The following is a 10,953-nucleotide window of genomic DNA, read 5'->3' on the forward strand; positions in this document are numbered from 1 at the left end:
TGAACTAACACGACTGCAGTTTCTACCTTTGAATCTTTACCACAACTCTGGAAAGACTGATCAAGGTTAAGTGCAGCAAGCACTGTCACGTTCCGCAAAAGCTGGAGATGAACTATACTTTTCATGAGCTCTCAAGTCTTTCACTATCTGGTTTGTAACTTCTATGACAAACCCTCAAAGTGGCATCAAGAGTTGCTGATGCCTCCTCCTCCCCATCAGAAAGTGCTCCCAAATCAGGTGGGAGAACAGCACCAGGTGCATCCCCTCGAGATGTCTGGCAAAAAGAAGGACCCACCTCATCAGGACAGACAGGTGCAAACTCTGGACACTCCACAACAACCTCAGGTCCCCGCAAAACAAACTGCATCTCAACCATAACATCCAGCCAAATCACTCCCCAGAACGCCAATCCCATAGACCGGCAGCTGAGGACAAACATCCAAAGGAACTTTCCCTTCTACCGTGTCTGAACCAAGGTCAGCTCTATGCACAGGTGCAGACACAACTTTTAATCCAAATCCCACGACAGGAACCAATTCCCCTGTGTCTGAGTCAGGTGGAAAAGGCAAAACAGGCATGCCAGTGAAACTGTCTAGTGCACTCTTGACACTTATTGAGCAAGGTTCACTGTGGCTCAAACTTTCCAAAATTGAACCATCAGCAAATTTATCCTCTTTAATGAGTTGCATTTTGTACTTTTCAAGCTCTAGCTTTTTCTTTTTTGATTTGGGGCTGTTTTGAGATGGAACATTGACATTATTTCCATAATTTTAAGATAAATGGGTGTGATTAGATACATTAGGTGATAAACAAGTGCTTTTTCTTTCATAGTAAGAAGCCTTTGGTCTCTTTTGGGGTTGGCAAATTCATTCACTTTCAAGTGTGGTAACACGATACTTTCTAAATAGTTTTTAACTATTTCAGTTTGACTTACAATACGAGGAACTAAGAGGGTCATTGTAATGACAAAGATGGACACCAAAATTACAAAAGCAATCACTCCTGTTGATGTAGTACAGAAGACTAATCCTCTTGTTAAAAATATTCCAAAAATATCGGAAAAATGGAGCAAGTGTTGGCCTGACATTGACCAGCCTTGGCCAGTGGAAGGGACTTTGAACCCGGATGTGATCAAAACAATACAGATGCTTGTGTCGACACATAAGGTAAAGCAGAAGAAGGGTAAAAAGGGAAAGAGACGTAAGGAGAAAAGACAAACCGAACTTGGCATTCTGCAGTTGTTTGAAAATGAGAGACAGAAATTGTTAGAAGCTAAAGCGGAGAAAAAAGGAGACAAGCCAGTAAGAAGAATGGATCCAGGAAAGGACGACACAGATGTGAGCGATGGTGATGGAGACTCAGAGAGAGAGGGTCCTACATATCTTCACCCGCTAGCAGCCAGTACAGGGGTGAAAGATGATGGATGCAGGACTTTAAGAGAGATTGAGAGGACTATAAATAGATGCCTTGTAAACATATGTGAATCTACCAGTCCAGAAACCCAGCAAGTATTGTAAAAGCAATTACGGGAACTAAAAATGACACAGAAGAAAATACAAAAGTCTGACACTTTGGGGTATGTATTACGTCCAAGAAAAGGAAAGAGACTCAATAAGATGTGTCCAGTAATTGTGCATGGGCAAAATTTAGAGTATAAGCCTTGGCAAAGTACAGATATGTCAAACATACTTGAAAAGTTACCCACTCTTCAAGATGGAGCACATCCTTGGATTTCAAAGTTGGAAGAGGTTTTGGTGGGAACACAGCCTGCCATGGCAGACATCGAGAGAATCTTGGTTTGCCTCATTGGGGTCCCAGCGATGGAGGAAATCCTGCAGGCGGCAGGCCGTAATAGATATGTGGCTACTGCAGAGTAAGATCCGGAATTGTTGGCTGCAAGTAGAGGTCGGATGTGGAGAGTATTGAGGAATTCATTTCCAGCAAACGTACACCCTGATAATATTCTCATTGAATCATTGGGCCCACAGGAAAACCCAAGAGCTTATGTGTCAAGGGCTCATCAAGTGTGGAGAAATGTCACAGGAAATGACCCGGATTTGAATCAAATGGAGCAATCAATTTTGAGAGCTAAGATACAGAAGGGGCTGCCACTACCAGTGCGGAGCAAACTGGCAGAGGTGGTTGGTCTTGAAAGCATGGCAAAAGGTGTGTATACGGATCACATAGCACATTACGTTGAGCTATGTCGGAAAAAGGAGCATGACCAGAAGGAACAGGACCAGGAGACTCTTAGAAAACTTAACCAACTACAGGTGGAGGCCAATAAGAAGGAGAAGAAATAAGCTGTGGTTATGCAAAGTCAGCCTCAACCAAATCAATTACCACCACAACCGCAGCATGACCAGATCCAGTTTCAGCTACCTCAGCTGTTATCCATGATCCCCACTGCACATTTTCCACAGTCAGTTTTTGGCCAACCACAGATATGAAGAGGAAGAGGTCAAGGAAGTTTAGGAAGGAAGGTTGAGGAAATTTCCAGCAGTCTTCAGAAGTGTGTCATAATTGTAGACAGCTAGGCCACTTTGCTTGTGAATGTTACAGAACAGAGGAAGTTTAGAGGAGGTTTCAGAGGAGTATAGATAGATGTTGAGGTTGGAGAGGACTTTTCTGTTGTTTACAGGAAAGGTCAAGGAGTTAGATTTATGTTGAAGGAATTGTAAAGTAGAATAGTGAAGGTTCAGGAAGTAGAGAGATAAGTGAATGTTCAGATAATGAAATTGTTGCATGCGATGATAAGGCTGAGAAAGTAATAGCAGTGGTTAAGTGTGCAGTACACAAAATGGACATGTCAAGGGTCACACAAGGTAACAAAGTGGCTGATGAGGCTGCAAAGGCAGTTACAGGAGCAAACAAATTGGGCAAGGTTCTTCTGGACACCCATGAAGTGGACTTGGAGGATAAAATTACGCTCAGAGATGTGGACTCAATGGAAGAAGCTGCTTCTCCGATGGATAAACAATTATGAAGAGACCAAGGAGCCACTCAAGATTCCATTGGCCTGTGTAGAAATCATGAAGGACTGATGGTAGCGCTCCCAGACTTGCTAGGTCTGATGATTCAGGAAGCACATGGTTTGGGCCATGTGCAAGGGGGGAGTTAGGAGAACGATTATGAATGAGTATGGTTTTTGGGTACTGTATTTGCTTGAGCAGATTGATTATGTCATAGGCAGGTGTACTATTTGTTTAAAAAACAATGTTAGGACTCCAATAGGTCCTATGTGTGAGTTAGTTGTGGATTTTATTGATATGATAAGATCGGTAGGAGGTAAAAGATATATGCTAGTTGTTGTGGACAGATTTTCAAGGTGGCTTGAGGCTGTCCAACCAAGCGGAAAGATGCTCAGTCTGCTGCCAAGAAAGTTTTTGTGTTGTGAGGTCATAAGCAGGTGGGGACTCCCAGACCGCATAACCTCAGATAATGGGAAAGAGTTTGTGAATAAAAGAGTAAGACTAATTTAGAAAAATTGGGAATTAAACAACGTATAGGAGCTGTTTATCATCTGCAAATCCAAGGTGTTGGTGAAAAAATGAATGATGTGTTAAAAAATGTATTGTTAAAATCTGCTAACACATAGGTCTGAATTGGATGAAGGTGCTTCTGTTGGTGGTAATGGTGTTTGGATTAAAGCCACTTAGAGGCCAAAGTTTAAATTTAACCGGAGGTGACTGTTATACTTTGATCCCTGATGCTGCTGACAATAGTGTCATAGATGCATTGAAACTTATAAGGGATTCATTTGGTCCATCAGAAGGAGCGGGATGGTCTGATAATGCTTGGTTGCAATAACAATTAGGACCAGTAGGAGCTATAGTGGTTCAGATTCTGGTGGCTACTGAGTGGTAATGACCTAAGCGAAGATGAGGAGGTCATAGAGATGGGACAAGAGCGAGTAGAGAAATATCCATTTTGTAATATCTGAATTCATCATTTAATTACTATTATTTTGAATAGGAAGTGAATGAATAAAAGTGGGAAATGGAATATGTTAATCATGTATATTACTCATGTATATGTTAATCATGTAGTGGAATAATGTGAACGTATGCTACAAAAATGAATATTTTTGATGTTTTTGTATGTGCAAAGATACTGGTTGTTGATTTTTCTTCCCAGGACAATATTTGGGAGACCAATGTGAGGGTGGTTGATCGTCCAGAGATCCTTCCAGCCTAATGGACTTGAACAACCAAACTTAGGAAAATGGAGGATGGAAGTGGACAGCGGACCCTGAATGGAGACATCTTGATGAGGGGTTTCGATTGAAAAATCATTGAAGGTTTGTTACAGTAGAAGCTGATGCTGCTAAAAAGCAACAGTTTGATATATATGCATGTTTTTATAGTATTGGATTCTCTTTATTACAATGTAACTTGTATTATTGATAAATATTATGTACGTTTTACTCTATAGTAGATATTTTTAGTTAGACATATTATTTGGATTAGTATTGGAGTTTTTTGGAACTGTATAAGATGCATATATTGGGACCTCAGGTGTTTTCTTTCTTTATCGATCCTTAGGGAAAGTGGTGTTAGGAAGGGAAAGGAGATTAAATCTAACTTTACAGCAGAGGATTTCATCACATTGAAGGAATCAGGAGCAGTCACAAACGTAAGAAGAGCAACTGCACTGACAAGAGAGAGAGAGAGAGATGAGCCAAGGTCTCAGGAGGACACTTAACATTTTTAAACCATACAAGTTTGACAGTTGTTACACAAATAAGCACCTGCACAGCAGAAAGGTTATCTTGTTGCTCGTTCAACAAACACTGAGAAAAAGGTTCAAACGTTGTTGTTTGCATGTTGCATGTGAGATGTTGCACTGACACTCTCTTACGTTAACAGTCGGGTGATCCGCAGAGTACTTTGCAAAGTTTACTTCCCACCATGGCGACGTGCAGAACAGAACCTGGTTGTGCATGTAATGTCAGGTGGAGGTCGGGGTGGTGGAGGGAGAGGCAGAATGGTTTAAATAGACCGCCTTGTTGTCACAGTGTGATCATGATTGGTTGACATTGGGGGCGGATCTCAGATCAGCTGATGGTGACTTGCAGGCAGGACCAACATATTCCCCCTGAACTAACGCAGGGCTCCATTTTTATTTTTAGTTCACACTTCTCTCTGCGTATTCCTCGCTGATCAGTGATAATCACAAAACATGACACCCATCCTTCAGGCTCTACACTGGCTCCCTATTTCCTTCAGGATTCAAAACAAAGTCACCTTCTCCCCTAACAGACTCTGATAACCCTGACAAACCTGATTTCCAACGAGCGTGTTGATGAACTCTCGGCAGTGCATTAGAACTCGGGTGAATTTGGTAATGTGGCTCATTCTATCTTTTATATAATTCTGAATGCACATCATCTGAAATGATTGAATAGTATTTTAAGATGTAAATATTTGTGACAGTGTTATATTTCTACTTTGACACTAGGCCGGACCAGTGACCTCTCAAGCACATTGGTTCACCTTCTTCCCCCTGCCTTAAAAGGAGAGAGCTCCTTCCAGGCAGTCAGCCACTCAGTGAGATATGGAAGGGTGAGCTGTGTTTTGATGGACTTTAGTTACAGCTGTATTGACATTTCACTTCTCGTGTTGTGGTAAATAAAACATTTCAACATGTCGCCCAATTTAAAGGATCAGTGAGAATATTGATTTCTGCAACATGTTACCTGAAAAACTGTGTGTGTGTGTGTGTGTGTGTGTGTGTGTGTGTGTGTGTGTGTGTGTGTGTGTGTGTGTGTGTGTGTGTGTGTGTGTGTGTGTGTGTGTGTGTGTGTGTGTGTGTGTGTGTGTGTGTGTGTGTGTGTGTGTGTGTGTGTGTGTGTGTGTGTGTGTGTGTGTGTGTGTGTGTGTGCGCGCGTCCCCACTGTCAGGCCTCACATCTGGAGCTCACAGCAGACCTGGTAGAGGATCAGAGAGCTGAGATCAGATCTGCTCTGTGACCATGATTAATGAACTCGCCTTTCACGCTCTCTCGTCCCACATCAGAACTTTAACCCCCTTTAACCGGGCTCTTCAGGATCCTGAAACCACAAAATCACAGCACGGTCAGAGGTCTCAGGTCTGTCGGCACTCAGATAGTGGGATAGTGGTGATCTTGTAGTTCTCTTGTGATTTTGTAGTTTTCCTGTGATTTTAGGATAGGATAGGATGAGATAATACTTTATTGATCCCCAAAGGGGAAATTCGGGCATTGCAGCAGCACAGACAAGTAAGCTCAAAACACACATTAAACAGAATAGATAAGATAAATAAAAATAAAAATAGGGGGTATATACAAGTACAAAATGAATGATGAAGTTAACTATGCATGGAATTGAGACAGTATTTGCAGAGAATGCCTCTCCATAACAGCTGATCAGGTGAGAAGCCAGCTGAGGAAGATCAAGGTGAGGAAGGCCACAGGTCCCGATGGCATCAGCTCCAGACTCCTGAAGGACTGTGCAGACCAGCTCTGTGAGGTTTTTCTGGACATCTTCAACCTGAGTCTGAGACTGGAGAGGGTACCGACCCTGTGGAAGACTTCCTGCGTGGTGCCAGTCCCAAAGACATCTCACCCCAGGGAGCCTAACCACTTCAGACCTGTGGCCCTCACCTCTCACCTGATGAAGACCATGGAGAGGATCATCCTCAACAACCTCCGCCCCCTGGTGACTTCTAATCTGGATCCTCTGCAATTTGCCTACCAGCCGAACATCGGGGTGGATGACGCCGTCATCTACCTGCTGCAGAGATCCTGGACTCACCTGGAGAACACTGGCAGCACTGTGAGAGTCATGTTCTTTGACTTCTCCAGTGCCTTCAACACCATCCAGCCTGCACTGCTCAGGGGGAAGCTAGAGAGGGCGGGAGTGGACTGTCACCTGGCTGCACGGACAACGGACTACCTCACAAACAGACCACAGTACGTGAGGCTTCAGGACTGTGAGTCTGACACGGTGGTCTGCAGTACAGGGGCCCCGCAGGGGACAGCTCTCTCCCCTTTTCTCTTCACCCTGTACACCTCAGACTTCAGTTACAACTCTGGGAGCTGCCACCTGCAGAAGTTCTCTGATGACACAGCCATCGTGGGGTGTGTGTCTAAGGGGAGCGAACAGGAGTACAGGCAGGTCATCATGGACTTTGTTGACTGGAGTGAGCTCAACCACCTTCAGCTCAACACCAGCAAGACAAAGGAGATGGTGATTGACTTCTGCAGGAAGTCACCCCAGACTGCACCGGTGAACATCCAGGGCTTGGACATCGAGAGGGTGGAGACGTACAAATACCTGGGTGTTCACCTCAACAGCAAACTGGACTGGTCACACAACACCGACGTCCTGTACAAGAAGGGCCAAAGTCGACTACACCTGCTGAGGCGACTGAGGTCCTTTGGAGTGTGCAGGACTCTGCTACAGACATTTTATGACACTGTGGTGGTGTCTGCACTTTCCTATACAGTGGTCTGCTGGGGAGGAGGGAGCACAGAGAGAGACAGAGAGAGACTGAACAGACTGGTCAGGAGGGCCAGTTCTGTCTTGGACAACCCCTCTCACCCCCTGCATGACACTGTGGGGGCCCTGAGCAGCTCCTTCAGCAGCAGACTCAGACACCCACCCTGCAAGACAATAATTAATAATAAGTCTTTCCACAAGTGGAAGTGTAGATACCGTGTAATTTTCTATTATTGTATTTTTTTATTTAACTGATGTAAATATGTTTAATTTTTAACTTCTATTTTTATTTTTAATAATTATATTCCTGTTTCCTGTTTCTTGAGCTGCTGTAATGCAAAAATTTCCCCCATGGGAGATCAATAAAGTTTATCTTTATCTTTATAGACTAATGTAATAATATAATAAAATATATAGAATGTACAGTATGTATGTACATATATATTCAGGCTAAATAATAATAATAGTAATAAAAATAATAATAATACAATGTTAGTAATGATAATAATGAAGCAGGTCATGTGGGTAGTGTTTTATGGGGGTGAAGTTTTGTGTCAGGACGGACTGTTATTGTTGTCATTGGTTGCTGTTATAAAGTCTTATGGCAGTGGGCACAAAGCGCTGAAGCGTTCTGTTTTGCACCTGTGGGGGGGGGGGGGCGTTGGTTGAAGGAGCTGCCCATCTGCCACAGCTCACCATGAGGAGTTATCCAGGGTGGATAAGATTTTGTCCTTCATCCTCCTCTCAGCCACTGACTCCAAAGTGTCCGGATCAAGACCCACTACAGAGCGGGCCTTCCTCACCAGCTTGTTCAGCCTGTTTGCCTCACCAGTCTTGATGCCACCCCACCAGCACACCACAGCAAAGAAGAGGGCGCTGGCCACCACAGACTGGTAGAAGGTCTTCAGGAGTCTGTTGCAGACACTGAACGATCTGAGTCTCCTCAGGAAGAACATCCTGCTCTGTCCCTTCCTGAAGAGGGCGTCAGAGTTGTGAGACCAGTCCAGTTTATTGTTGATGTGGACCCCAAGGTACTTGTATGAGTCCACCCTCTCCACTTCCTCCCCCTGGATGATGACTGGGGCAGGGGGCCTCTTCTTCTTCCGGTAGTCCACTACCACCTCCTTTGTTTTGCTGATGTTGAGCTTCAGGTGGTTGCTTTTGCACCATGTGACAAAGCTCTCTAACAGTCCTCTGTACTCCTTCTCGTCGTCATCAGTGATGCACCCAACAATGGAGGAGTCGTCGGAAAACTTTTGGAGGTGGCAGAAACTAGAGTTCAACCTGAAGTCCGACGTGAAGAGAGTGAAGAGAAAAGGTGCCAGAACAGTTCCTTGAGGCACTCCTGTGTTGCCCGTCATTACATCAGCGACACAGCCGTCCACTCTGACATACTGTGGCCGGCCCGTGAGGGAGTTAAAAATCCAGGCTGTGGTGTCAGGGTGCAGCTGCATATCCAGCAGTTTGTCCCTCAGGAGGCAGGGCTGGATGGTATTGAAAGCACTGGAGAAGTCAAAGAACATGACTCTCACAGTGCTTCCTCTCGTCTCCAGGTGTGGCAGGGCTTTGTGGGTCAGGAAGATGATAGCATCCTCCACACCAATGTGCCTCTGATATGCAAACTGCAACAGATCCTGGAAAGCAGTGAGCAGGGTCCTCAGGTGCTGGAGAACCAGCCTCTCAAATGTCTTCATGACATGTGACGTGAGTGCCACAGGTCTGTAGTCAATGAGAGCGCTGGGACGACCTTTCTTTGGAACTGGGAACGATGCAGGAGGTCTTCCACAGGTCAGGCACCTTCATCAGCCTCAGGGAGAGGTTGAAGAGGTGCTGAAAGACTCCTGCAAGCTACCCAGAACACACCTTGAGGATCCTGGGACTGATGTTGTCTGGTCCACTGGCTTTTCTGATGTGGAGTCTGGAGAGTTCTCTTTCTACCTGGCTGGTAGTAAGAGTGAGAGTGAGACAGTGAGTGGGGAGGAGTGTGGAGAACTGTCTATTGTCATGCAGGTACCTGAAGGGAGGGAGCTGGGGGGTGAGGGGGGGCTGTCCTTTGAAGCTGCTGGTGAAGAGCTGAGAGAGGGGGGGGAGGTGGTCAGGACCTTGATGGGAGGAAGAGCAGAGTCTCCAACAGAGGTGTGAATGGGGGCTGAGGTGGTGGGGTGAGACCTAGCCCCACTATTTGAGCTCACTGGGTCGGGGGATGTGTCAAACCTATTGAAAAATAGGTTCAACTCAGCAGCAAATACTGGGTCTCCTTTAATTCTGGGTTCCGGCCTGCTGCAGCCCATCATCTGCTTCATGCCATTCCACACCTCCTTTGTGTTGTTCTGTCCCATCTTGGCCTCAATATTATCCTTGTAGTTGTTCTTGGTCTCTCTCAGCTTTTTCTTTAACTCCTTTTGGACAGCCTTGAGCTCCTCACGATCCCTAGTCATGAAGGCCCTTTTCTTTCTGTTGAGGAGAGCTTTAATGTCTTTATTGATCCATGGTTTGTTGTTTGAGAAGCAGTGGACCTTTTTGGTAGGGACTATGGTGTCCTCACAGAAACGGACGTAGTCTGTAATACAATGAGAGAGGCCTTCAATGTCATCACCATATTCCTCATTAAACAGTTCCCAGTCTGTGACATTGAAGCACTCCTGCAGGTCCTCCTCTATATCCTTAGACCAAACATTCAAAGTCCTTGTGTTGGCCACCTGCTGCACTCTTAATTAATCCTGTGCATGTTCAGGTGTCAATGAGATTTTCTTTGTTTTGTATTCTGACTGCAGGATTCTTATTAAGGGCTAAAGGTTTTCAGTTAAATCAACCTGGACCTGATCTGACTGTGGTCGCTCTGCATCAGGATCTGCTGAACTACTTTTCTTTACCAAAGAGACTTTCGGCACAAAATAACACAAGTAGATGAAAGTCTTTCTCACTCTACATCAGTTTATTTATTACAAGGTTACTGTAAGTGGCCAAAGGAGCCTATTTGGTTTGTTTGTTGTTGCTCCACCCCAGAACATGAATTACACGTTTTAGCGCATGTGTCACACTCAGCTCGTCACTCACGGCGAGCAGGCAGGGGGGCTTGAGCAGAGTTACAGTATGTGCACGGCTAATTTGTTTGTAATGGTCAATTGTTTGTTTGCTCCAAACGCGATACTACGATACACGTTTTATGGTTTACCATTAAGCATGAAGGTTGGAAGGTTTATGGAGATCGCTGTGTCCAACGATGAAAGTTTGCACCCTTGTCAAGAGGCGCGAGGTACATGCGTAATTTGGGAAGGAATGATTGAATGATTTATGAATGAATTGGGAGGTTTGCTACTATAAGGGATTGTGCAATATTGTCGTAAGTGTTTAATGTGATGTGTTGTGTGTTTGAATCAGGCCTGTTGTGATGTGGATGTTATTGTTTGTGTTTGTTTAAAGTAAAATGTTGCACTATGAAATGTTTGTTTAGGAATGAATTGTAAATATTTGTATATCTGTAATGAATT

At 44.6% G+C, this 10,953-nt stretch overlaps 1 long non-coding RNA gene across 1 annotated transcript in view; it reads right to left on the minus strand.

Annotated features, from left to right (window-relative positions):
* LOC136178527 (uncharacterized) overlaps nt 1-10,953 on the minus strand; it is a 142,577-nt gene that overhangs the window by 116,147 nt on the left and 15,477 nt on the right. The gene's annotated exons all lie outside the window — the stretch shown is intronic.

Source organism: Labrus bergylta, chromosome 3, assembly GCF_963930695.1.
Source record: "Labrus bergylta chromosome 3, fLabBer1.1, whole genome shotgun sequence".
Lineage (NCBI taxonomy): Eukaryota > Metazoa > Chordata > Actinopteri > Labriformes > Labridae > Labrus > Labrus bergylta.